Source organism: Dermacentor andersoni, chromosome 11, assembly GCF_023375885.2.
Source record: "Dermacentor andersoni chromosome 11, qqDerAnde1_hic_scaffold, whole genome shotgun sequence".
NCBI classification, from domain to species: Eukaryota; Metazoa; Arthropoda; class Arachnida; order Ixodida; family Ixodidae; genus Dermacentor; species Dermacentor andersoni.
This window is the reverse complement of record NC_092824.1, coordinates 72,284,031-72,311,304: the sequence shown is the minus strand read 5'-3', so window position 1 is coordinate 72,311,304 and position 27,274 is coordinate 72,284,031. Positions and strand designations below refer to the sequence as shown.

The following is a 27,274-nucleotide window of genomic DNA, read 5'->3' as shown; positions in this document are numbered from 1 at the left end:
GCTTGAGTGTTGATCTCGTATCCTTCAGGACGGCAGTTCGAATCCCGGTGCTTGCATCGCTGAAAAAAAAAAAGGCAGCGATGCCGGGGCTCAAAGTGCCATCCATGAAGGTTCGAGGTGGACCGTTAAGGCTGGGTCTCGGACCCCAGAGGACCTCCTGCATCGTAGTACCGGCGTACGCATGGCCAGTGCGCGGATTGAAGGCGGACGTCGGCACAACGACACAGGTGACCCCCTGGGATCTACGTCGCCGTGCAGCTGGCTGGCGGAACTGGGAGTTCCGGCACCCAGCTGTGCTCTCGGCCGCCGGAATGTGGCGGATAAGAGGGAGTTTTGTGTCATGGTGCACACTATTTCCTCTCGCTATCCCCCGGGTATCCTAAGAGGGTGGATACCTGCTGCTTTTGTGGGAAGTGCGAAGCGCACCCCCACGCGAAGCGCACCGCAAGGAGAACGGCGACGAAGACTCCGTTCTCGTAACACCCCCAGAAGACGACCACGTAACACCCCAAGAGGCAACCTACCTGTAAAAGACCCCAAAACTCCCCCCGAGACTAAAGACCAAAACCCCCCCTAGAGAAAGCGACGACCCGGCCCACCTCTAAGAGACCCGACCCCCCTCCCCGTAGAGAAAGCGACGACTCGGCCCACCTCTAAGAGACCAGCCCCCCCCCCCCGATCTTTTGCCGCGCGACCTCTATAGAGGTCGGCCCCTCTTGCGGCAAAAGAGCGAAGGGGGGGCTGGTGTCTTAGAGGTAGGCCGGGTCGGCTTTCTCTAGGGGTAGGGGGGTTGGGTCTCTTAGAGGTGGGCCGGGTCGTCGCTTTCTCTAGGGGGCTTTTGGTCTTTGGTCTAGGGGGGAGTTTTCGGGTCTTTTACAGGTAGGTTGCCTCTTGGGGTGTTACGTGGTCGTCTTCTGGGGGTGTTACGAGAACGGAGTCTTCGTCGCCGTTCTCCTTGCGGTGCGCTTCGCGTGGGGGTGCGCTTCGCACTTCCCACAAAAGCAGCAGGTATCCACCCTCTTAGGATACCCGGGGGATAGCGAGAGGAAATACTGTGCACCATGACACAAAACTCCCTCTTATCCGCCACATTCCGGCGGCCGAGAGCACAGCTGGGTGCCGGAACTCCCAGTTCCGCCAGCCAGCTGCACGGCGACGTAGATCCCAGGGGGTCACCTGTGTCGTTGTGCCGACGTCCGCACCGCCTTCAATCCGCGCACTGGCCATGCGTACGCCGGTACTACGATGCAGGAGGTCCTCTGGGGTCCGAGACCCAGCCTTAACGGTCCACCTCGAACCTTCATGGATGGCACTTTGAGCCCCGGCATCGCTGCCTTTTTTTTTTTCAGCGATGCAAGCACCGGGATTCGAACTGCCGTCCTGAAGGATACGAGATCAACACTCAAGCCGCTCGACTACCGGAACGGCACACCGAACACCGTTTTTTTCTCGACCAGTAGCTTGGCCAGCTAGGCCGTTGTCGCCGCCCATGCTCTCACAGTTCGTTCTGCTGACGAGACAAGACGTGCTCCACCCCGCTCTGGCCATGCTTATGCGCACAGGAAGCCGCCAGTCACGCTGGCTGCGCGGTGACGCTACACTGTTCGTCGTCGACTTTGCCGCGGCGTGGATTAACAGCGTCTTGCCTCTAATGCACTAGAACAATTACATACGCTTGACTGGTGCCATTTTGTCCACGCTGAAAGAAAAATGATGTAAACGGCAACGTAAGTACGCATGCGTTATATTGTAGGTAGTGAACGCATCTTTCGTATGCGAGACATTCGTGAGGAAAACAAAGTCAGACTGGACACGCACGGCGTTAATTCAAGGCAAGTTTATTTCGAAGCCAGTAAACGTTCTTACACGAGGCAAACCATTTTTCTGGTTGTGTGAAACAGCGTGCGCGCGCGCGCACGCTCAAACACTACATTGACATCAGCTCTGCAAGAGCGGAAAGGCGGTAGCTGTTCTAGAAAAGATGATCATTTTAGACGCAGAACATATGGGAAATCTTTAAGGAAGCCTTTGGAATGAACAGCTGTACGCTTGTGCTTAGCCGGAGGATAGGGCACCCGAGAAATGCACGCTGTAGAACTACAATAGAGCACGAAACTATCAGACCGTTTTAGAAGAGAGTTTGCAGACTTACGTACGTTAAACGTAATCGGATTTGTGGGACGTCACGCTGTGCATCCTTTGAAGACTGTCAGTTTACCGCACGGGAACACATACGTAAGGACTCCACACAACAGACCGCCGTCTGGTGCCTCGTGCCGAACGTATCCACGCCAAGACGACCCACTAGCAAATACCTCGCCGTTGCTATGCCGACGAGTCTGGTTAGGCCTACCGACGCCGGAATCGCCGGCTGATCTCTGAAATTGCACGCGCAATGCGCTAACGTTTCAGGCGAGTTCAGAGGAAGCGCAAACTGTTTTGTAGCTACTGGCGACAAAAGAGTCTCAGAGAGCGGTTATCAGAACATACGCTGAAGCTGGAGCATGTTCGACGCTACTAAGCGTACGCAGACGTTCGAACCAGAAACTCGTTAAATACCGTACGCTATCAAGCGCACGCAAACCGCAGAACCCCCCTAACGTTCAGAACGTGTGAAGGGTCTGCGATATTTCTTCACCTGCGTAATGCTATTGTTCGGTTGCAAACGCTAAACTGAAACGGTCAATCGAAGCATCTCTAACCCTGAACGACGATTGCTTAGCTCGCGCATAATGCCAGTGGCACGGTTAACTGTACCGGCTACACAATCGACAGGCACCAGTTGAGGCGCGCGCTTCATAAGTCATCGCGTAATTTTTTTTCAGCGTACTCATCCTGTGGCGAGTCCTCAAGATTCGCTGTGAATAGCATTATAAGTAACGTGTCCGACCAGGCTTCGTTGTCCGTTAACGAGACCGCTGGTTGCGGAAGTCTCCAAATACTTACTTTGCAGAGTTCGCTGTTCAAAGCACACAACACTAACGCGAATACTATTAGGGAGTAGTTAACCCTGTAATGCCGAAACACATTTCTACATCAAAGAAAATTCCTAGAATTTCCTCTATTTCTCGTCTTGGAGGACACATTTGTACTGAGAATAAGTTCAGCAAGCACTCGTTTGTAATTAGATTCGAACCTAATCACAACAGCCACATGGCTCCAACGCATTCACGAATTTCCAATTCAGTGAAGGCACCGCTTGACTTCAGTGAAGGAAGAAAACAGGCTAGCTTCGGGATGTTCAACGGATCTCTTCCCTCCTCCTCCTCCTCCTGTCATCAATGAGGTAATTGAGAAATCTGCAGAGTACGAGCACCCACTCTACAATGCTTTCATTCATTATGACTGCTGGTGTCTCTAAGCAATCAAACGCATTTTCACAGAAGTATTGCGTAATCAAGAAGTACATATGGCATATGTGAATATCTTCGGAAATATCTAAAAGGATTCCTCAGCTACCTTTTTTCTCCACAAGTAGAAAGGTACGTATAGAGAAAGTAGTGAAGAAGACGCAAACTCTCCAATGGTATTCACTGCCTGCTTCAAAGTACTGAAGCTAACAAAATATGATGGACTAGGAGAGGTTTAACGGCGAACATCTCAGCAACCTTCGGTTTGCAGACTACGTCCTGTTAAGCAGCACTGGGGAGGATATACAAATGATTGAGGGCCTTAACAGAAAGTCTAATGGTGCAGTTGGATTAATATCAGAAGGAAAAATGGTCAATAGCCTGGCAAGGGAACAAAAGTTCCGGATTGCCAATCAACCTCTAGGCTGTGTGAAGGAGTCCATTTACCTAGGCCAGAAGTCGCAAGAGACACTGATCAAGACAAAGAAATTTACAGAAGACAAAGAATAAGTTGGAGTCCGTACGGCAAGCATTGCCAGATCCTGATTGGGAGAAAAAGTCACTATCACTAAAACAGAAACACTATCGCAGAAAAAGTCTACAATCACTGCATTCTACTGGTGCCAACATATGAGGCCGAAACATGGAGGTTGACTAAGAAGCTCGAGAACAAGACCGCGAAAAGAGCAATGGGACCAATAACGTTAGGCGTAATGTTCAGAGACAGGTGAAAAGCGCTGTGGATTAGAGGGTAAACAGAGATACCCGCTATTGTAATCGACACAAAGAGAAAGGAATGGAGCTGGGTAGGCTATGCAATGCGTAGGATTGATAATCGGCGGAGCGTTAGCGTTACAAAATGGGCGCTAAGAAAACGGAAGCGCAGTCGAGCTGAGATGAGAAAATTCGCAGGCGCAAGTTGGAAGTAGTTGGCACAGGACAGCCGTAATGGGAGATCGCTGGGAGAGGCCTTCGTCATGTAGTGGACATAAAAATGCCCTGATTGTGAATTAATACGACTACTTCTGTTCCACGTGCGCAAATTTAAATTACGAAGCCTCAAACGCGCACTATACAGAATCTGCGTTGTGCAATACAGGGTTAAAAGGGTGCAGAAACACCTTTGCGACTGGGTGAAGAACACATTGCGCGAATACGCTCCCGTGAACATCGCATTTTGCCGTCGTGCGTGGTTTTCCGCTCTTTGGGCCATTCATGCCATCCACCAACGTTTCGCTCCTCGCGTTTCCTCTGCCATCACCAACAGGGTAACTCCGTAAGCCTGTGTTACCGAAGCTCTATTTCAATGACCCGCCCTAACATCTCCTGAGGCTACCGAAGGTCTACCCCGCAAATACTCATTAGTTAGACTCGTGGTACGAAAGCGCGAGTTGTCTTGCACGTCATCGGCGCTGAACGCCGCCATCGTCGTCGTCTTCTGGCCTTGTGGCCAGCGCTGTTTTGAGTCTTTATTTTTGTGTATGTGTGTGCGTAACCAGGCGTTTGTCGGGATTTCCAGCAATGGTGTTGATTGCCTCGTTGTCGTGACGATAGATGTGGCCACTCTGACGCCGGTTCGATACTTGACGTTCGAGCTGAACTTCTCCAGCCTGGGTCAGCGGCTGTTCGGCGGTCCGGCAGCAAGTTGCTCCCGATCGAGGGATTGTGGTTCCAAGTCCGTGGTGGGGAGGTCCTCGCCATCATCGCCACTGACGATGAGCACGTTGCTCTGAACGTGAAAAAATAATTATTAGAGGGCTGCGAACACCTTCAGGCAGAAAAAAATTGATCGCGGCCTGTTTTCCTCAGTCTTCAGGATTTTGCCTACTGTTCGATAGACAGTAGGTGCTATGAACAATGGGAAGAGGAAATTTACGGACCCTGGTTCCTAGCGCAGGTCACAGTGCGTCGATCATGGATATAAGATAATAGAAAAATATATTATTAACCTATTTATTTATGTATCTATTTATTAATGTACAGTACCTAACAGGCTACTCATCGACACAGTGAAAGGTACCTTTTTATTGTTAATGACAACGTGTGGTTACAAGTCCCCCCCAAAAAAGAAAACGTATGATTCAACATGTACGGTAAAAAACAGTGATATTCAAGATACAACACATCATAACTTTCAAAAAATTTAGAAAGAACGTGGCCTAAACTGTCTACGAGGAAATACTTATCACAATGCACATCGCCAAGCAAGGATACAAATGGCAGCGTTCATAGAACCTGGACGAAGAGCCATTATCTAAACCTTCGAACGCCGCAAAGTTCTCGCGCGAGACCACGTGACGTTCGGTGACATGCACGCAGCGCAACCCACATGCTCCATGCGGGAGAATTCTAGCCTGGAAATATGAGTCATTTTATGCGCCATCCTATTAATAGCATATAACTTAGAATATTTCAAATATTGAGATGTCAATGGCATACTACTGCTTTGTGAGGGTAGCCAAAGTTTGTAAAAAGCACGAGTCCTAGTGATGAATCGGCCCAGTATGTGGATTGTGATACTGAAACGAGTGCTTTTTATCTCCTCCGACTGCAAGGCACACATCAAGCTAGCTTAACGATAGGCACTCCAAGAATTCCATGCTGTTGACATGAAGGCCTAATTTTTTGCAATTCGGCTGCATTTCCCATTTTTTTATTTATTTTTTTATTTTATTTAGAAAACACCCTACAGGCCCTGTCGGGCATTGAGTAAGGGGGGCAATGTAACAAAGGACTGTTAAGTACAATGGAAACAACTCAAAAATAAACCTAAGACAACTGTACAGTGGCTGAACTAAAAAACAAAACAAAGCATAGCATGATCAAGCATAGCAGATATATAAAAGAAAGGAGATTATGTAAAAAGCACGCACAGGCGTTCACGAAATATTTTACAATCAGTTATCGTGACGATATCATCGGGAAGACCATTCCAATGGGATATGGCACGAGGTACAGCAGATAAATTGAAAGCTGTGGTTTTACCGAAAATGCGCTTGAAGCTAAAATGATTATGTAATCTTGAGGACGTACGGACGGGGGTTTCGAGGGGTAATATGTATGGTTTATCGGAATGAACGTATTTGTGTAATAGACAGAGCAAAGCAATCTTGCGGCGGATGTCTAGGGGCTGTAAAGAAATATCGAGCTTGATCTGCGTTATACTTGACTTTCGATCAAAATTCCGAGTTATATAACGGGCAGCTCTGTTCTGGATGCGTTCCAGCATGGTTATTAAGTATTCTTGGTGTGGTGACCACACAGCGGATGCAAATTCTAATTGCGGGCGTACGAATGTCAGGTATGCTAATTTACGCACGTCATCAGATGAATTTTGCAAGTTGCGCCTCAGAAAGCCAAGGGTTTTAGATGCGGTTGCGCAAATTGTAGTGATATGCGGAGACCAAGAAAGGTTACTAGTCAGGTTTACACCAAGGTATTTGTAGGTAGTGGTACGTGACAGATTCGTGTTATTTATGATGTATGTGAATATGGAGCTAGTGCGCTTGCGTGAGAACGATATAATATTACATTTGGAAGGGTTAAGAGACATTTTCCAAGTATTACACCAGTCGGTAATAATGTGAAGGTCATGCTGCAAGGCGGTATGGTCGTTAGTGGAATTAATTGGTCGGTAAACAACGCAGTCGTCGGCGAACAGTCGTACGCAGGAGGAAATGTTTGAAGGTAGGTCGTTAATAAATATTAGGAAAAGCAGAGGCCCCAACACACTCCCCTGTGGTACACCAGAGGTGACCTCAGTGATAGGAGAAGGACAATCGTTAACAACGGTAAATTGGCGACGAAGCGATAAAAAGTTTCTAAGCCAAGAAAGGGTTAGTGAGTCGATACCTAGATGAGATATTTTAGAAATGAGCCGGCAATGGGCAACGCGATCAAATGCTTTTGAAAAGTCCAGGAAAATGGCGTCTATTTGTTGACTGTTGTTCATACTGCTGTGTAGATCGGTGGTAAACTCTAGTAACAAGATAGACCTTTCCTGAAGCCATGCTGTTTCTGAAAAAAAAAGTTATTTTTTCCTAGGTGCGTGTAAATGTGCGAGGCGATTATGTGTTCGAATAGTTTGCATGACACAGATGTTAGCGATATTGGGCGATAGTCTTCAGGCCTATGTCTATCTCCAGTTTTAAAAATGGGGACAACCTTCGCAATCTTCCAGTCAACCGGCAAGACACCAGATGACAAGGACTGCTTGAAGATATGATACAGAATGATACTTGAAGTAGATACTGTGTTTTTTAATAGCTTAGTGTTAATATTGTCAATACCACAGGCAGATGTGGTTTTAAGTCCGTTAATGAGGCTAACAATGCCTTCAGTTGAAATATTTATGGGTGCCATAAATGGGTAATCGTAATCCGGAACCACTGGAATATCGGAATGGTCTTCCCTTGTAAAAACAGAAGAAAAATATGCATTAAATAGTGATGAACATTCCCCGTCAGAAAGAGGTTGTTGTTTGTCGTCTAGCAGAGAAATATCAGAAGTGTGACCGGGTGTTAACGTTTGCCAAAATTTTCGCGGTTTAGTCTTCAGGAGAGAAGGTAAGTCGTGAGCGAAGTACTTGTCTTTAGAAGTGCGTAAGGCTAAAGTGTACTCACTAAGGAAACTTTTGTACTTGCTCCACGAGGACTCGCTTGCACGATTTATAGCATTGCGGTACAGACGTTTTTTTTTATTACGTAGTGTTCGAAGTTTTTTATAGAACCGTGGTTTAGACTTGTCGTTCGCTGCCGAAACGTACGGAATATATTTGTCTGCAAGAGCGAGTAATTTGTCTTTGTAAAGTACCCAGTTTTCGTTAACGGAGCGTTGGGGAAAAGAGGGCAAGAATGAATCACTGAGAAATAACTGAAGTTCAGTGTTGATGGAAACGTAGTTAGCTTTGTTGTAATCCCGAATTTTTTTATATTGAAACCCAGTAAATAACATGGGTATTCGGAGCGTCAGCTGAAGCAGCTTATGGTCACTAAAACCATCAGAAATTAGCACAGGACACACGGTTTCAGGTGCGGTAGTTAGTGCCAAATCTAAAAGGTTGTTGTCACGGGTGGGTTGATTAATTACCTGTGAAAGATTTAAGTCCAAGGTTAATTCAATGAAATCGGTTGCGTGCTTGCACGACGATGACAAGCATGGCCAATTGATTTGGGGAAAATTGAAATCGCCAAGCAGATAAACATAACTAGTTGAACATTTCCGCATGGCAGTAACAATGCTTTCGCGTAGTTTATCAACAAATGGAAGGGACAATTCAGGGGGGCGGTAACAGACACCAACTAATATGTTTCCACAAATGGTTTGACAGGCAGCCCAGATAATCTCAAGTGATGAGGAGGTGTCAACTTCATAAGAAGAAATCCTTTTATTTATTGCAAGCAAGACACCACCGCCCTTTTTATCATTGCGGTCATGCCGATAAATGCTGAATATGTCACTTTCTATAAAAATTTCGCTATCTGAAACATCTTCGTGCAGCCATGTTTCTGTTACAGCTAAAATGTCGGGATTGCTATCTTCTACAAAGGAACAAAATATATCGCGTTTATTTAGTATGCTGCGTATGTTAGTGTACGATATTGTGAGCAAGCGAGATGAGTCAGTATAACCGCTGTACCATCAGCGTAAACAGCAACGTGACCAGAAAATAATCCATCGGAATGCCTGTAGCGTAACCTGGCATTCTACTGTGTTACATGTTGCTCTCGGTGAGCAGCAGTATGAGGAAAATGAAACAAATTGTTTCTCGAAACAACTCCATTCAGAATAGTTTCCCACCATTCTGACACAAACTGTGCAAATTGACTTGTGTCAGAATGTCCGTCACCTACAGCTAAAGTGGCTCAGGCCAACGTCTTTCTAATTCCAGTTTGACGACAAAAGGTGTACACGTCACATAATATCAATAAAAGGTTGTACAATAGCATTGGATACTTAATATTCGAGGGAAAACATCGTTTTTTATCCCCTTTGGCAAAATTAGGTTCTCAAAGGCGGTATAATTAGGCTCGTACAGCTACATAGCCTGGTTCATTGAGTAACTTCACTTGTATATGCCTAATAAGGCTGCGGGGAAAAATGCAACAGTACTCTTGCTCGAATAGTATATTTGATCACAGATTTGCGAATTTGAAACTACTCGAGAAATATTGGAAAAATACTGTACTCAGAAAGTTTGACAATTTGATTAGACGACTGAATTGAATCGAAAAATACCCAAGTTGTTATTAAATATTTTCAAATATTCGCCCACCCTCAATACCGCGTGAATTCATACCAATCAGTCATACCGATCACACTGCTATTCTAAATGTCCAGAGGCAACGGTTCGCACGTATCTCACCTTTGTGGATGTCACGGAGATTTCAGTTTACAACAAATACGTCAACTGCTTCCTTCAGCGCGACATACAGCTTCCTGCCTGCTCCGCAACAAGCCTGCAAACTATTTCATTTTAATCAACACAGCATTCAAACTCCCCCAATATATAATAGGCAAATCCACTTTGCATTCCTGTCACATACTCCATCATTGCTAATCCACGCCTCACATCTACTGCGCTTGGACAGTAATGACCGTCCCAGGGCTGAGCGTGCTTCTCACTGAATTCTTCAGTGATATTGACTGCGCTGCATTTAGGTTCAATGCTTCACTGAAATTCCCTATCCAACACCATGGTTGTCGTGTACTTTCCTTCGTTGTTGCTAACCCACACTGGAAATGAATGTACACCTGCACTGCAGCCTATCCCCAGCCTGTGCCATTTCTCTGGCCGCTTCACCAACTACATTAATATGTAAGTGAAGAGTGAATCCATAAATATTGAGTTCGCAATATTCTATATTTCCTTGTTTGTACAATTTAAGATGTTCTAAATTTGCAGCATTTCAAAAGCCGTGGCAACGGCTTTGTTAACTAGAGTAAAGGACCTTGAAGAGGAGCCCGGTTCAGTAGAATTTTTGGATGTTATAAACAATGGCTTACAATTGAGTTTGCAGAAAAACTAACCACGGAAAATATACCTGAGTACATCCTCAAGGTGCCCTTTCTGATTGATAATTACGGCGAGAACAAATGGCCAGGTAGGGCAAGCAACAGAGATGGTCACAGGTAGAAAAACGCAGTATTGAAGCACAAAATTACAGTTTGTGCAGAATGGCCGAAGCAATGCACTCAATGATAGCGTTATTCCACAACGGACACAACAACAAAAGTCATGTGACAGCATATTTCTTTTCTACCTGAACTATGTCGCCACACTTGACGGTTAAAAATATGCAAGGTTTGAGTTTCGTTGAACATTCGGCGATATCCAAATGCATAGAAGTTAGGCGCCACCAACATATTCATTTGACAATTGCGTGGACGCACATGTAACAGCTTCTGTAAATCCAAATACAGCGACACTAACCAAACACACCACTTTACGAAAAAAAAAATTTTCGTGGAAAAAACCGTAAGCCTATAGCCCGCTAGAATGCCTTTCCAGCCCTGTTCTCTCTTCTCTAAAAAGTTGTAACGGGACGAAAATGTCATTTAGCCCGTTAGGATGTCTGCCCAGCCGTCTGTGTATTTAACTAAAAAGCTGCACCTGGATACACATGACAACTTCTGCAAATTCAAATATACTGACACTAATTAAAGGGAATACAAATATTTAGAAAAATATTGCCGAGGTGAAGCATAGCTTAATAAAGGTTGTTAGAATATACGCCCAGCCCCGTTCTGACTACTCTAAAAACTTTACTGGAAGGGCACATCATTTCCACTGAAAATACCCGTATACCAAGACTAATTAAAGCGAAGAATACTGGAATTTACGGAAAATCATTGTCGAGGAAAAACATCAGCCCATAGCCCGCTTGAAATTCTGCCCAGCCCTCCTTGTATATAGCTAAAAAGCTGCACCCGGACAGGCCTGACGACCTCTGAAAATCCACATACATTGACAATATTTAAAAGCAACACAAAAATTTAGGAAAATATTGCGGAGGTAAAGCATAGCTTATTGAAGGTTCTTAGAATGTACGGCCAGCCCTCTTCTGACTTCTCTAAATACTTTACTGGAAGGACATATCATTACCAGTGCAAATACCCGTATACCAACACTAATTAAAGCGAAGGACACTGGAATTTGCGAAAAATCATTGTCGAGGAAAAACATGAGCCTTTAGCTAGCTTGAAAGTCTGCCCAGCCCTCCTTGTATTTAACTAAAGAACTGTACTTGGACAGATTTGACGACGTCTGCTAATTCACATACATTGACCCTAATTAAAGGCAATACAAAAATTTAGGAAAGATATTGCGGTGGTAAAGCATAGCTTATTAAAGGTTCTTAGAATGTTCGCCCAGCCCTCTTTTCACTTCTCTAAATACTTTTCTGGAAGGACATATCATTACCACTGCAAATACCTGTATACCAACACTAATTAAAGCGAAGGATACTGGAATTTGCGCAAAATCATTGTCGAGGAAAAACACGAGCCTATAGCCCGCGTGAAAGTATGCCCAGCCCTCCTTGTATTTAACTAAAGAACTGTACTTGGACAGACCTGACGACGTCTGCAAGTTCACATACATTCACCCTAATTAAAGGCAATACAAAAATTTAGGAATAATATTGCGGTGGTAAAGCATAGCTTATTAAAGGTTGTTAGAATGTACACCCAGCCCTGTTCTGACTTTTCTGAATACTTTTCTGGAAGGACATATCATTACCACTGCAAATACCCATACACCAACAGTAAATAAAGCGAAGGATACTGGAATTTACGGAAACTTATTGTCGAGGAAAAACATGAGCCTACAGCCCGCTTGAAAGTCTGCCCAACCCTCCTTGTATTTAACTAAAGAACTGTACGTGGACAGACCTGACGACGTCTGCTAATTCACATACATTGACCCTAATTAAAGGCAATAGAAAAATTTAGGAATAATATTGCGGTGGTAAAGCATAGCTTATTTAATGTTGTTAGAATGTGCGCCCAGCCCTGTTCTGACTTCTCTAAATACTTTACTGGAAGGACATATCATTACCACGGCAAACACCCATATACCAACACTAATTAAAGCGAAGGACACTGAAATTTACGGAAAATTATTGTCGAGGAAAAACATGAGCCTACAGCCCGCTTGAAAGTCTGCCCAGCCCTCCTTGTATTTAACTAAAGAACTGTACGTGGACAGACCTGACGACGTCTGCTAATTCACATACATTGACCCTAATTAAAGGCAATACAAAAATTTAGGGAAAATATTGCCGAGATAAAACATAGTTTAATAAATGTTGTTAGAATGTACGCCCAACCCTCTTCTGACTTCTCTAAATACTTTACTGGAAGGACATATCATTACCACTGCAAATACCCGTATACCAAGACTAATTGAAGCGAAGGACACTGGAATTTACGGAAAATTATTGTGGAGGAAAAACATGAGCCTATAGCCCGCTTGAAAGTCTGCCCAACCCTCCTTGTATTTAACTAAAGAGCTGTACGTGGACAGACCTGACGACGTCTGCTAATTCACATACATTGACCCTAATTAAAGGCAATACAAAAATTTAGGGAAAATATTGCCGAGGTAAAACATAGCTTACTAAATGATGTTAGAATGTACGCCCAACCCTGTTCTGACTTCTCTAAATACTTTACTGGAAGGACATATCATTACCACGGCAAACACCCATATACCAACACTAATTAAAGCGAAGGACACTGAAATTTACGGATAATTATTGTGGAGGAAAAACATGAGCCTACAGCCCGCTTGAAAGTCTGCCCAACCCTCCTTGTATTTAACTAAAGAACTGTACGTGGACAGACCTGACGACGTCTGCTAATTCACATACATTGACCCTAATTAAAGGCAATACAAAAATTTAGGGAAAATATTGCCGAGGTAAAACACAGTTTACTAAACGTTGTTAGAATGTACGCCCAACCCTGTTCTGACTTCTCTAAATCCTTTACTGGAAGGACATATCATTACTACGACAAACACCCATATATCAACACTAATTAAAGCGAAGGACACTGAAATTTACGGAAAATTATTGTGGAGGAAAAACATGAGCCTACAGCCCGCTTGAAAGTCTGCCCAGCCCTCCTTGTATTTAACTAAAGAACTGTACATGGACAGACCTGACGACGTCTGCTAATTCACATACATTGACCCTAATTAAAGGCAATAATTTAGGGAAAATATTGCCGAGATAAAACATAGCTTATTAAAGGTTGTTAGAATGTACGCCCAGCCCTATTCTGACTTTTCTAAATACTTTTCTGGAAGGACATATCATTACCACTGCAAATACCCATACACCAACAGTAAATAAAGCGAAGGATACTGGAATTTATGCAAAATCATTGTCGAGGAAAAACATGAGCCTACAGCCCGCTTGAAAGTCTGCCCAGCCCTCCTTGTATTTAACTAAAGAGCTGTACGTGGACAGACCTGACGACGTCTGCTAATTCACATACATTGACCCTAATTAAAGGCAATACAAAAATTTAGGGAAAATATTGCCGAGGTAAAACATAGTTTACTAAATGCTGTTAGAATGTACGCCCAACCCTCTTCTGACTTCTCTAAATACTTTACTGGAAGGACATATCATTACCACTGCAAATACCCGTATGCCAAGACTAATTGAAGCGAAGGACACTGGAATTTACGAAAAATTATTGTCGAGGAAAAACATGATCATACAGCCCGCTTGAAAGTCTGCCCAGCCCTCCTTGTATTTAACTAAAGAGCTGTACGTGGACAGACCTGACGACGTCTGCAAATTCACATACATTGACCCTAATTAAAGGGAATACAAGAATTTAGGAATAATATTGCGGAGGTAAAGGATAGCTTATCAAAGGTTGTTAAAATGTACGACCAGCCCTTTTCTGACTTCTCTAAATACTTCACTGGAAGGGCACATCATTTCCACTGAAAATACCCGTATACCAAGACTAATTAAAGCGAAGAATACTGGAACTTACGCGATATCCTTGTCGAGAAAAAACATGAGCCTATAGCCCGCTAGAATGTCTGCCCATCCCTGCTTGTATTTAACTAAAAAGCTGCACCTGGACAGGCCTGACGACTTCTGAAAATTTACATACATTCACCCTAATTAAAGGCAATACAAAAATTTAGGAATAATATTGCGGTGGTAAAGCATAGCTTATTAAAGGTTGTTAGAATGTACGCCCAGCCCTATTCTGACTTCTCTAAATTCTTTACTGGAAGGACATATCATTACCACTGCAAATACCCATATACACACACTAATTAAAGCGAAGGATACTGGAATTTGCGAAAAATCATTGTCGAGGAAAAACATGAGCCTTTAGCTAGCTTGAAAGTCTGCACAGCCCTCCTTGTATTTAACTAAAGAACTGTACTTGGACAGATTTGACGACGTCTGCAAGTTCATACATTCACCCTAATTAAAGGCAATACAAAAATTTAGGAATAATATTGCGGTGGTAAAGCATAGCTTATTAAAGTTGTTAGAATGTACGCCCAGCCCTGTTCTGACTTTTCTAAATACTTTTCTGGAAGGACATATCATTACCACTGCAAATACCCATACACCAACAGTAAATAAAGCGAAGGATACTGGAATTTATGCAAAATCATTGTGGAGGAAAAACATGAGCCTATAGCCCGCTAGAATGTCTGCCCAACCCTCCTTGTATTTAACTAAAGAGCTGTACGTGGACAGACCTGACGACGTCTGCAAATTCACATACATTGACCCTAATTAAAGGCAATACAAAAATTTAGGAAAGATATTGCGGTGGTAAAGCATAGCTTATTAAAGGTTGTTAGAATATACGCCCAGCCCTCTTTTCACTTCTCTAAATACTTTTCTGGAAGGACATATCATTACCACTGCAAATACCTGTATACCAACACTAATTAAAGCGAAGGACACTGGAATTTCTGCAAAATCATTGTGGAGGAAAAACATGAGCCTATAGCCCGCTAGAATGTCTGCCCAACCCTCCTTGTATTTAACTAAAGAGCTGTACGTGGCCAGACCTGACGACGTCTGCAAGTTCACATACATTCACCCTAATTAAAGGCAATACAAAAATTTAGGAACAATATTGCGGTGGTAAAGCATAGCTTATTAAAGGTTGGTAGAATGTACGCCCAGCCATGTTCTGACTTCTCTAAATACTTTACTGGAAGGACATATCATTACCACGGCAAACACCCATATAGCAAGGCTAATTGAAGCGAAGGACACTGGAATTTACGGAAAATTATTGTGGAGGAAAAACATGAGCCTATAGCCCGCTTGAAAGTCTGCCCAACCCTCCTTGTATTTAACTAAAGAGCTGTACGTGGACAGACCTGACGACGTCTGCTAATTCACATACATTGACCCTAATTAAAGGCAATACAAAAATTTAGGGAAAATATTGCCGAGGTAAAACATAGTTTACTAAATGTTGTTAGAATGTACGCCCAACCCTGTTCTGACTTCTCTAAATACTTTACTGGAAGGACATATCATTACCACGGCAAACACCCATATACCAACACTAATTAAAGCGAAGGACACTGAAATTTACGGAAAATTATTGTGGAGGAAAAACATGAGCCTACAGCCCGCTTGAAAGTCTGCCCAGCCCTCCTTGTATTTAACTAAAGAGCTGTACGTGGACAGACCTGACGACGTCTGCTAATTCACATACATTGACCCTAATTAAAGGCAATACAAAAATTTAGGGAAAATATTGCCGAGGTAAAACAGTTTACTAAATGTTGTTAGAATGTACGCCCAACCCTCTTCTGACTTCTCTAAATACTTTACTGGAAGGACATATCATTACCACTGCAAATACCCGTATACCAAGACTAATTGAAGCGAAGGACACTGGAATTTACGGAAAATTATTGTGGAGGAAAAACATGAGCCTACAGCCCGCTTGAAAGTCTGCCCAGCCCTCCTTGTATTTAACTAAAGAACTGTACGTGGACAGACCTGACGACGTCTGCTAATTCACATACATTGACCCTATTTAAGGCAATACAAAAATTTAGGGAAAATATTGCCGAGGTAAAACATAGTTTACTAAATGTTGTTAGAATTTACGCCCAACCCTCTTCTGACTTCTCTAAATACTTTACTGGAAGGACATATCATTACCACTGCAAATACCCGTATACCAAGACTAATTGAAGTGAAGGACACTGGAATTTACGGAAAATTATTGTGGAGGAAAAACATGAGCCTACAGCCCGCTTGAAAGTCTGCCCAGCCCTCCTTGTATTTAACTAAAGAACTGTACGTGGACAGACCTGACGACGTCTGCTAATTCACATACATTGACCCTATTTAAGGCAATACAAAAATTTAGGGAAAATATTGCCGAGGTAAAACATAGTTTACTAAATGTTGTTAGAATTTACGCCCAGCCCTATTCTGACTTCTCTAAATGCTTTACTGGAAGGACATATCATTACCAGTGCAAATACGCGTATACCAACACTAATTAATGCGAAGGACACTGGAATTTGCGAAAAATCATTGTCGAGGAAAAACATGAGCCTATAGCCCGCTAGAATGTCTGCCCAACCCTCCTTGTATTTAGCTAAAGAGCTGTACGTGGACAGACCTGACGACGTCTGCAAGTTCACATACATTCACCCTAATTAAAGGCAATACAAGAATTTAGGAATAATATTGCGGTGGCAAAGCATAGCTTATTAAAGGTTGTTAGAATGTACGCCCAGCCATGTTCTGACTTTTCTAAATACTTTTCTGGAAGGACATATTACCACTGCAAAAACCCATACACCAACAGTAAATAAAGCGAAGGATACTGGAATTTATGCCAAATCATTGTGGAGGAAAAACATGAGCCTACAGCCCACTAGAATGTCTGCCCAACCCTCCTTGTATTTAACTAAAGAGCTGTACGTGGACAGACCTGACGACGTCTGCAAATTCACATACATTGACCCTAATTAAAGGCAATACAAAAATTTAGGAAAAATATTGCGGTGGTAAAGCATAGCTTATTAAAGGTTGTTAGAATATACGCCCAGCTCTCTTTTCACTTCTCTAAATACTTTTCTGGAAGGACATATCATTACCACTGCAAATACCTGTATACCAACACTAATTAAAGCGAAGGACACTGGAATTTATGCAAAATCATTGTGGAGGAAAAACATGAGCCTATAGCCCGCTAGAATGTCTGCCCAACCCTCCTTGTATTTAACTAAAGAGCTGTACGTGGACAGACCTGACGACGTCTGCAAGTTCACATACATTCACCCTAATTAAAGGCAATACAAAAATTTAGGAATAATATTGCGGTGGTAAAGCATAGCTTATTAAAGGTTGGTAGAATGTACGCCTAGCCATGTTCTGACTTTTCTAAATACTTTTCTGGAAGGACATATCATTACCACTGCAAATACCCATACACCAACAGTAAATAAAGCGAAGGATACTGGAATTTATGCAAAATTATTGTCGAGGAAAAACATGAGCCTACAGCCCGCTTGAAAGTCTGCCCAGCCCTCCTTGTATTTAACTAAAGAGCTGTACGTGGACAGACCTGACGACGTCTGCTAATTCACATACATTGACCCTAATTAAAGGCAATACAAACATTTAGGGAAAATATTGCCGAGGTAAAACATAGTTTACTAAATGTTGTTAGAATGTACGCCCAACCCTCTTTTGACTTCTCTAAATAGTTTACTGGAAGGACATATCATTACCACTGCAAATACCCGTATACCAAGACTAATTGAAGCGAAGGACACTGGAATTTACGGAAAATTATTGTGGAGGAAAAACATGAGCCTATAGGCCGCTTGAAAGTCTGCCCAACCCTCCTTGTATTTAACTAAAGAGCTGTACGTGGACAGACCTGACGACGTCTGCTAATTCACATACATTGACCCTAATTAAAGGCAATACAAAAATTTAGGGAAAATATTGCCGAGGTAAAACATAGTTTACTAAATGTTGTTAGAATGTACGCCCAACCCTCTTCTGACTTCTCTAAATACTTTACTGGAAGGACATATCATTACCACTGCAAATACCCGTATACCAAGACTAATTGAAGCGAAGGACACTGGAATTTACGGAAAATTATTGTGGAGGAAAAACATAAGCCTATAGGCCGCTTGAAAGTCTGCCCAACCCTCCTTGTATTTAACTAAAGAGCTGTACGTGGACAGACCTGACGACGTCTGCTAATTCACATACATTGACCCTAATTAAAGGCAATACAAAAATTTAGGGAAAATATTGCCTAGGTAAAACATAGTTTACTAAATGTTGTTAGAATGTACGCCCAACCCTCTTCTGACTTCTCTAAATACTTTACTGGAAGGACATATCATTACCACTGCAAATACCCGTATACCAAGACTAATTGAAGCGAAGGACACTGGAATTTACGGAAAATTATTGTGGAGGAAAAACATGAGCCTACAGCCCGCTTGAAAGTCTGCCCAGCCCTCCTTGTATTTAACTAAAGAACTGTACGTGGACAGACCTGACGACATCTGCTAATTCACATACATTGACCCTAATTAAAGGCAATACAAAAATTTAGGGAAAATATTGCCGAGGTAAAACACAGTTTACTAAATGTTGTTAGAATGTACGCCCAACCCTCTTCTGACTTCTCTAAATACTTTACTGGAAGGACATATCATTACCACTGCAAATACCCGTATACCAAGACTAATTGAAGCGAAGGACACTGGAATTTACGGAAAATTATTGTGGAGGAAAAACATGAGCCTATAGCCCGCTTGAAAGTCTGCCCAACCCTCCTTGTATTTAACTAAAGAGCTGTACGTGGACAGACCTGACGACGTCTGCTAATTCACATACATTGACCCTAATTAAAGGCAATACAAAAATTTAGGGAAAATATTGCCGAGGTAAAACATAGTTTACTAAATGTTGTTAGAATGTACGCCCAACCCTGTTCTGACTTCTCTAAATCCTTTACTGGAAGGACATATCATTACCACGGCAAACACCCATATACCAACACTAATTAAAGCGAAGGACACTGAAATTTACGGAAAATTAGTGTGGAGGAAAAACATGAGCCTACAGCCCGCTTGAAAGTCTGCCCAGCCCTCCTTGTATTTAACTAAAGAACTGTACGTGGACAGACCTGACGACGTCTGCTAATTCACATACATTGACCCTAATTAAAGGCAATAATTTAGGGAAAATATTGCCGAGGTAAAACATAGTTTACTAAATGTTGTTAGAATGTACGCCCAACCCTCTTCTGACTTCTCTAAATACTTTACTGGAAGGACATATCATTACCACTGCAAATACCCGTATACCAAGACTAATTGAAGCGAAGGACACTGGAATTTACGGAAAATTATTGTCGAGGAAAAACATGATCCTACAGCCCGCTTGAAAGTCTGCCCAGCCCTCCTTGTATTTAACTAAAGAGCTGTACGTGGACAGACCTGACGACGTCTGCAAATTCACATACATTGACCCTAATTAAAGGCAATACAAGAATTTAGGAATAATATTGCGGAGGTAAAGGATAGCTTATCAAATGTTGTTAAAATGTATGACCAGCCCTTTTCTGACTTCTCTAAATACTTCACAGGAAGGACATATCATTACCACGGCAAACACCCGTATGCCAACACTAATTAAAGCGAAGGATACTGGAATTTATGCAAAATCATTGTCGAGGAAAAACATGAGCCTATAGCCCGCTAGAATATCTGCCCAACCCTCCTTGTATTTAACTAAAGAGCTCTACTTGGACAGACCTGACGACGTCTGCAAGTTCACATACATTCACCCTAATTAAAGGCAATACAAAAATTTAGGAATAATATTGCTGTGGTAAAGCATAGCTTATTAAAGGTTGTTAGAATGTACGCCCAGCCCTATTCTGACTTCTCTAAATACTTTACTCTAAGGACATATCATTACCACTGCAAATACCCATATACCAACACTAAATAAAGCGAAGGATACTGCAATTTACGCAAAATCATTGTTGAGGAAAAACATGAGCATATAGCCCGCTTGAAAGTCTGTCCAGCCCTCTTTGTATTTAACTAAACAGCTGTACTTGGACAGACCTGACGACGTCTGCACGTTCACATACATTCACCCTAATTAAAGGCAATAGAAAAATTTAGGAATAATATTGCGGTGGTAAAGCATAGCTTATTAAAGGTTGTTAGAATGTATGCCCAGCCCTGTTCTGACTTTTCTAAATACTTTTCTGGAAGGACATATCATTACCACTGCAAATACCCATACACCAACCGTAAATAAAGCGAAGGATACTGGAATTTATGCAAAATCATTGTGGAGGAAAAACATGAGCCTATAGCCCGCTAGAATGTCTGCCCAGCCCTCCTTGTATTCAACTAAAAAGCTGCACCTGGGCAGACTTGACGACTTCTGCAAATTCACATACATTGACACTAATTAAAGGCACTACAAAAATTTAGGAAATATATTGCCTAGGTAAAGCTTTGCTTAATAAAGGTTGTTAGAATGTACCCATGCCCCCTTCTGACTTCTCTAAATTCTTTACTGGAAGGACATATCATTACCACTGCAAATACCCATATACCAACACTAATTAAAGCGAAGGACACTGGAATTTACGGAAAATTATTGTCGAGGAAAAACATGAGCCTACAGCCCGCTTGAAAGTCTGCCCAGCCCTCCGTGTATTTAGCTAAAAAGCTGCACCTGGACAGGTCTGACGACCTCTGAAAATTCACATACATTGACACTAATTAAAGGCAATACAAAAATTTAGGAAAGATATCGCCGAGGTAAAGCATAGCTTATTAAAGGTTGTTAGAATGTACGCCCAGCCCTATTCTGACTTCTCTAAATACTTTACTGTAAGGACATATCATTACCACTGCAAATACCCATATACCAACACTAATTAAAGCGAAGGATACTGCAATTTACGCAAAATCATTGTGGAGGAAAAGCATGAGCCTATAGCCCGATAGAATGTCTGCCCAGGCCTCCTTGTATTTAGCTAGAAATCTACACCTGGACAGATTTGACGACCTCTAAAAATTCACATACATTGACACTAATTAAAGGCAATACAGAAATTTAGGAAAATATTGCGGAGGTAAAGCATAGCTTATTGAAGGTTGTTAGAATGTACGGCCAGCCCTCTTCTGACTTCTCTAAATACTTTACTGGAAGGACATATCATTACCACTGCAAATACCCGTATACCAACACTAATTAAAGCGAAGGACTCTGGAATTTACGGAAAATCATTGTCGAAGAAAAATATGAGCCTATAGTCCGCTTGAAAGTCTGCCTAGCCCTCCTTCTATTTAACTAAAGAGCTGTACTTGGACAGGCCTGACGACTTCTGCAAATTTACATACACTGACCTTAATTAAAGGAAATACAAAAATTTAGGAATAATATTGCGGAGGTAAAGCATAGCTTATTAAAGGTTGTTAGAATGTACGCCCAGCCCTGTTCTGACTTCTCTAAAAACTTTACTGGAAGGACACATAATTTCTACTGAAAATACTCGTATACCAACACTAATTAAAGCGAACAATACTGGAATTTACGCAAAATCATTGTCGAGAAATAACATGAGCCTATAGCCCGCTTGAAAGTGTGCCCAGCCCCCCTTGTATTTAACTAAAGAGCTGTACTTGGACAGCTTGGACAGATCTTCAAGCCCTATCGACTTCCCCGGTTTGGGTAGGAGGGTGGGACTAAAAATAATCTGCAGAAAACTAAAGTAATGTTTAACAGTCTCGGAAGGGAACAGCAGTTTACGATACGTAGCGAGGCACTGGAAGTGGTAAGGGAATACATCTACTTAGGGCAGGTAGTGACCACGGATCCGGATCATGATACTGAAATAGCCAGAAGAATAAGAATGGGCTGGGGTGCGTTTGGCAGGCATTCTCAAATCATGAACAGCAGGTTGCCACTATCCCTCAAGAGGAAAGTATATAACAGCTGCGTCTTACCAGTACTCACCTACGGGGCAGAAACCTGGAGGCTTACGAAAAGGGTTCTGCTGAAATTGAGGACGACGCAACGAGCTATGGAAAGAAGAATGATAGGTGTAACGTTAAGGGATAAGAAAAGAGCAGATTGGATGAGGGAACACACGCGAGTTAATGACATCTTAGTTGAAATCAAGAAAAAGAAATGGGCATGGGCAGTACAAGTAATGAGGAGGGAAGATAACCGATGGTCATTAAGGGTTACGGACTGGATTATAAGGGAAGGGAAGCGTAGCAGGGGGCGGCAGAAAGTTAGGTGGGCGGATGAGATTAAGAAGTTTGCAGGGACAACATGGCCATGATTAGTACATGACCGGAGTAGTTGGAGAAGTATGGGAGAGGCCTTTGGCCTGCATTGGGCGTAACCAGGATGATGATGATGATGATGTGCACATATACGTAAACTAAATAAACGATCTATAAACGAATTTGAACAAATTAGTTCCAGCGCAAAAGACGCAAGGCCATAGCCTGTTGGAATCTAAATATCTGAAAAGCTCAACTTGGATGCATACAACACTACCCCAGCAAACGCAATTACACTCACAGTGAATTCCATGATTGAAAAACCCAATTTCCTCAAACGAGTTTTTCTGGTAAAAGACATCAGCCTACAGCCCATTAGAACCTCGACGCGCTCTTGTTCCCTCACTTCTCTGAAAACCTGAATATCGACCCATATAGTAAGGGCCTTGCATATGCACATATACGGAAACTAAATTAAACGATTTATGAACGAATTTGGACAAATTGGTTGCAGCGGAAAAAAACGAAAGGCTATATAGCCTGTTCGAATTTCAACGCACAGCTGTTGACTCAAATCTCTGAAAAGCTAAAATTGTCTGCATGCAACACTGCCTCAGCAAACACAATTACACTCTCGGTAACTTACATGATTGAAAAACCAGCTTGTCCAAATGAGTTGTGGGAAAAATATCTCAGCCTAAAGCCCATTAGAACTTCGACGCGAGCTCGTTCCCTCACTTCTATGAAAACCTGAATATCGACGCATACATTAAGCCCCTTGCATATTCATATATATATATATATATATATATATATATATATATATATAAAAGCTAACATAACCGATTGATAAATAAATTTGGACAAATTAGTTACCACGGAAAAAAATTCAAGGCTGTAGCCGGTTCTAATCTCAATGCATTGGTGTTCCCACAAATTTCTGAAAAGCTCAAATTGTATCTATACAACGCTGCCTCAGCAAATGTAACTGCACTCACGGTAACTTAAGTGCTTGAAAAACCAATTTGTCCAATGAGCTGTGGTAAAAAACATCAGCCTATAGCCCATTAGAACCTCGACGCCCTCCCTTTCCTTCACTTCTCTGAAAAGCTGAATTACGACGCATACATTATGGCCCCTGCAAATGAACATATGCTGACACTAACTTAAACGATTTATTACCGAATTTGGACAAATTGGTTACCGCCGAATTCCTACGCATACATTAAGCCCCTTGCATATGCACATATACTGAAACTAACATAAACGATTGATAAACGAATTTGTACAAATTATTTGCCGCTTAAAAAAACGCAAGGCCGGTTCGAATCTCAACACATTGCTATTCACACAAGTCTTTGAAAAGCTCGAAGTGTATCCTTACAACCCTGCCACAGCAAACAGAATTACACTCTCGGTAACTTATATGATTGAAAAACCAATTTGTCCAAATGAGTTGTTGTGGTGAAAAACGTCCGCCCACTAGGACCTCGACGCCTCCCTTACCCCCACTTTTCTGAAAAGCTGAATTGCGACGAACACATTATGGCCCCTGCAAATGAACATATGCTGACAATTACTCAAACGAATTATTAACGAATTCGGACAAATTAGTTACCGCTGAAAAAAAACGCTAAATTTCTACGCACACATTAAGCCCCTTATATATGCACATATACTAAAGCTAACATAAACGATTGATAAACGAATCTGCACAAATTAGTTACCGCTGAAAAAAAAACGCAAGGCTATAGCCTGTTTGATCTCATCGCATTGCTCTTCACACAAATCTCTGAAAAGCTCACAATGGATGCATACAGCAGTGCTTAGCAAACGAAATTACACTCACGGTACCTTGCACGGTTGAAAAAAACCACTTTCCGCAAGTGAGTTGTTGTGTAAAAAATCATCAGCCTATAGCCCATTAGAACATCGACGCGCTCCCATTCCCCCACTTCTCTGAAAAGCTGAATTACGACGCATACATTATGGCGCCTGCAAATCACATATACTGACACTAACCTAAACGATTTATTAACGAATTTGGAAAAATTAGTTACCGCGGAATAAAACGCAAGGCAACGCACTGCTGTTCACACATATCTCTGAAAAGCTCAAACTGTATGCATACAACACTGCCTCAGCGAACGCAATTACACTCTCGGTAACTTACGTAATTGAAAAACCAGTTTGCGCAAATGAGTTGTGGTAAAAAACATCAGCCTATATAGCCCATTAGAACCTCTACTCGCTCCTGTTCTCTCACTTCTATGAAAACCTGAATCTGGACGCATACATTAACCCCTTGCATATGCACACAAAATAAAACTAACTAAAACGAATGATACGCGAATTTGGACAAATTAGTTACTGCGGAAAGAAACGCACGGCTATAGCCTGTTCGCATCTCAACGCATAGCTATTCAAAAAAATTATGAAAAGCTCAAAGTATATCCATACAACACTGTCTCAGCAAACGCAGTTACATTCACGGTAACTTACATGATTGAAAAACCAGTTTGCCCAATTGAGTGGTGGTAAAAAACATCAGCCTATAGCCCATTAGAACCTCGACTCGCTCCTTTTCCCTCACTTCTATGAGAACCTGAACATCGACGCATGCATTAAGCCCCCTGCAAATGAACATATGCTGATACTAACTTTCACGTTTGATAAACGCATTTGCACAAATGAGTTATCGCGTGAAAAAACATCTGTCTACAGGCTGTTCGAATCTCAACGCAATCCTGTTCACTGAAATCGCGTTATTAAATCCAAAAGTATTCGAGTTTGCTTGTGTGAAATCGTTTGATACGCATTTATGTTGGCAGTGTGAAAGGCTATGGAAAGATCACGACGCAACACGTCACGTCTCCGACGCGCTCACCTGGCTGGCTTGACTTTTGCTGTCCGACCCAGTGCTGCCTCCCAGGTTTGACGTCACGATGACGCACGCAGGGCCAGCATCGTCTTTGCTCCCGCACGTGCATGCAGGATACGAACATGTTGATCTCGTGCCATTCGTTCCGTGTGAAAAAAAAAAAAGACAATGCTCACGTACGTGAAAAGCGCGAAGATGGCGTGAAGAAAAAAGGTCATTCAAGAGCGGCACATACCAGCTATTAGTGACACGTGTTAGTCTGAAGGTTGGTAGCGAACCCTGTTCCATCGGCACAGCCGCCTGATGCTCTACACGTTAGGCCTTGGACACAGCAAAATATGCAAGATTGCCATTGATTTGATGACTGTTTCTTGGTTGAGGCCGTGTCGGGCTGGTTCGCCACTTGCAGCACAGAGGACAACACTCCTTGGTACTGGACTCCCATCTCTGTAACGAAAGGATTCGCATTACGTTATGGTTAGGGCGCGTAAGCTTATGCGGTCCGCTTTGTGGCACGTTCTCAATGGAACGACAGGAGGACATAGATTTACAGACCGGTCGGCGAACATCTGTGCTGGTGCACATTTTTAGTGACGCTGGACCTGCGAGAACAGAAACACGCCGGAGTAGACATGCACCTCGCGTACATTAGGTTTCACTCTTCTCGTGCGTGCTTAGATTTTCACATTCAACGACGTTATCATAGTTTACATAAGACACGGCCAAGCGGGTGTTTAAGTGTTGAAGCGCTTGGCCGACGTGCGTGCGTGCGTGCGTGTTAGCCGCCTGTCAAATTTTTTGCTCGAAATACAACCGTTCAGTTGATTTCAGTTTGCAGTTAAAAGTGTTACAGAAGCCTTTATAACGGGCAAGTAAGTTCATGTTAAACGGTTCCCGTTTAGCTTTCCCGTTTGGGCTCGTTTGGGCAATGCTCATGATAACTGCTGTAAGATTCATGGATTATGATAATCAGTTTTTTTTTATATTTCTTTTTGGAGGTGAACTTTCGTAAGTACGATATAATTAGTGGGAAAAAATGTGGGGAAGCTCTCTGTGGGTACTTTAGTGATCTAATTTCAGACAAGTTTGTATTATCAACAGCAGTTATTAAGCCGTTTCTTTTTTTTTTTTTTTTTAGAAGACCTTTAGTATATGAAGGTGGGTAAGGTAGTAGATTAGAACGGAAGCGTGAGAACAGAGGGTAATAATTACTGATGTCGACGTGCAAAACTTTCGCCTCTGGTGAATGAAGCAGGTAAGAAAAAGCATGATCAATAAGTGTGCCGTGCCATTAGAGACTTCGCGTGCGGGAACGTCAATTAATCGTATCCGTAGCTACGGGAAAAACTTGTACAGTTAATACAGATGGATAATGCTTCATCGAGTAAATTAGTATTTATAACACCCATTATAACAACATCTTTATTTCCTAGTGATACAGTATGTAATATATGACCAAGATTGGTACAGAATTCGTAGACTGACCATGACGGAGAACTGTAAATGCAGCCAAATATAAATTCTTGCTGTTCTGAGCAAGAAAGCAGTTACTCAATTGAATCCAAGCAGATTCACAATTAGTAACGCTTAAGGATAGGTCATGTTTTCTTCGATAAGCAATATTGGAAGAAACATATATGGCTGCACCACCATGACTGCTCGTTAATCTATTGCAGTATTCCGACTTATAGTTCGCGAAGCAACACATTTTTGTCG

The 27,274-nt window shown here is 42.4% G+C and overlaps 1 long non-coding RNA gene across 3 annotated transcripts; it reads right to left on the bottom strand.

Moving 5' to 3' along the window:
• Positions 1-1,815: 1,815 nt before the first annotated feature.
• Positions 1,816-27,073, bottom strand: LOC140214227 (uncharacterized). 3 transcript variants are annotated; one of them, XR_011891159.1, is made up of 3 exons: positions 25,565-27,073; positions 9,715-9,815; positions 1,816-5,079 (listed from the first exon to the last, which is right to left on the bottom strand). It is a non-coding gene; the product is annotated as an uncharacterized lncRNA (long non-coding RNA). The 3 variants fall into 3 exon arrangements; XR_011891158.1 differs by having other exon boundaries at positions 9,715-9,808; XR_011891160.1 differs by lacking the exon at positions 25,565-27,073 and adding an exon at positions 12,464-12,519 and having other exon boundaries at positions 9,715-9,808.
• Between the last annotated feature and the right edge of the window lie 201 nt (positions 27,074-27,274).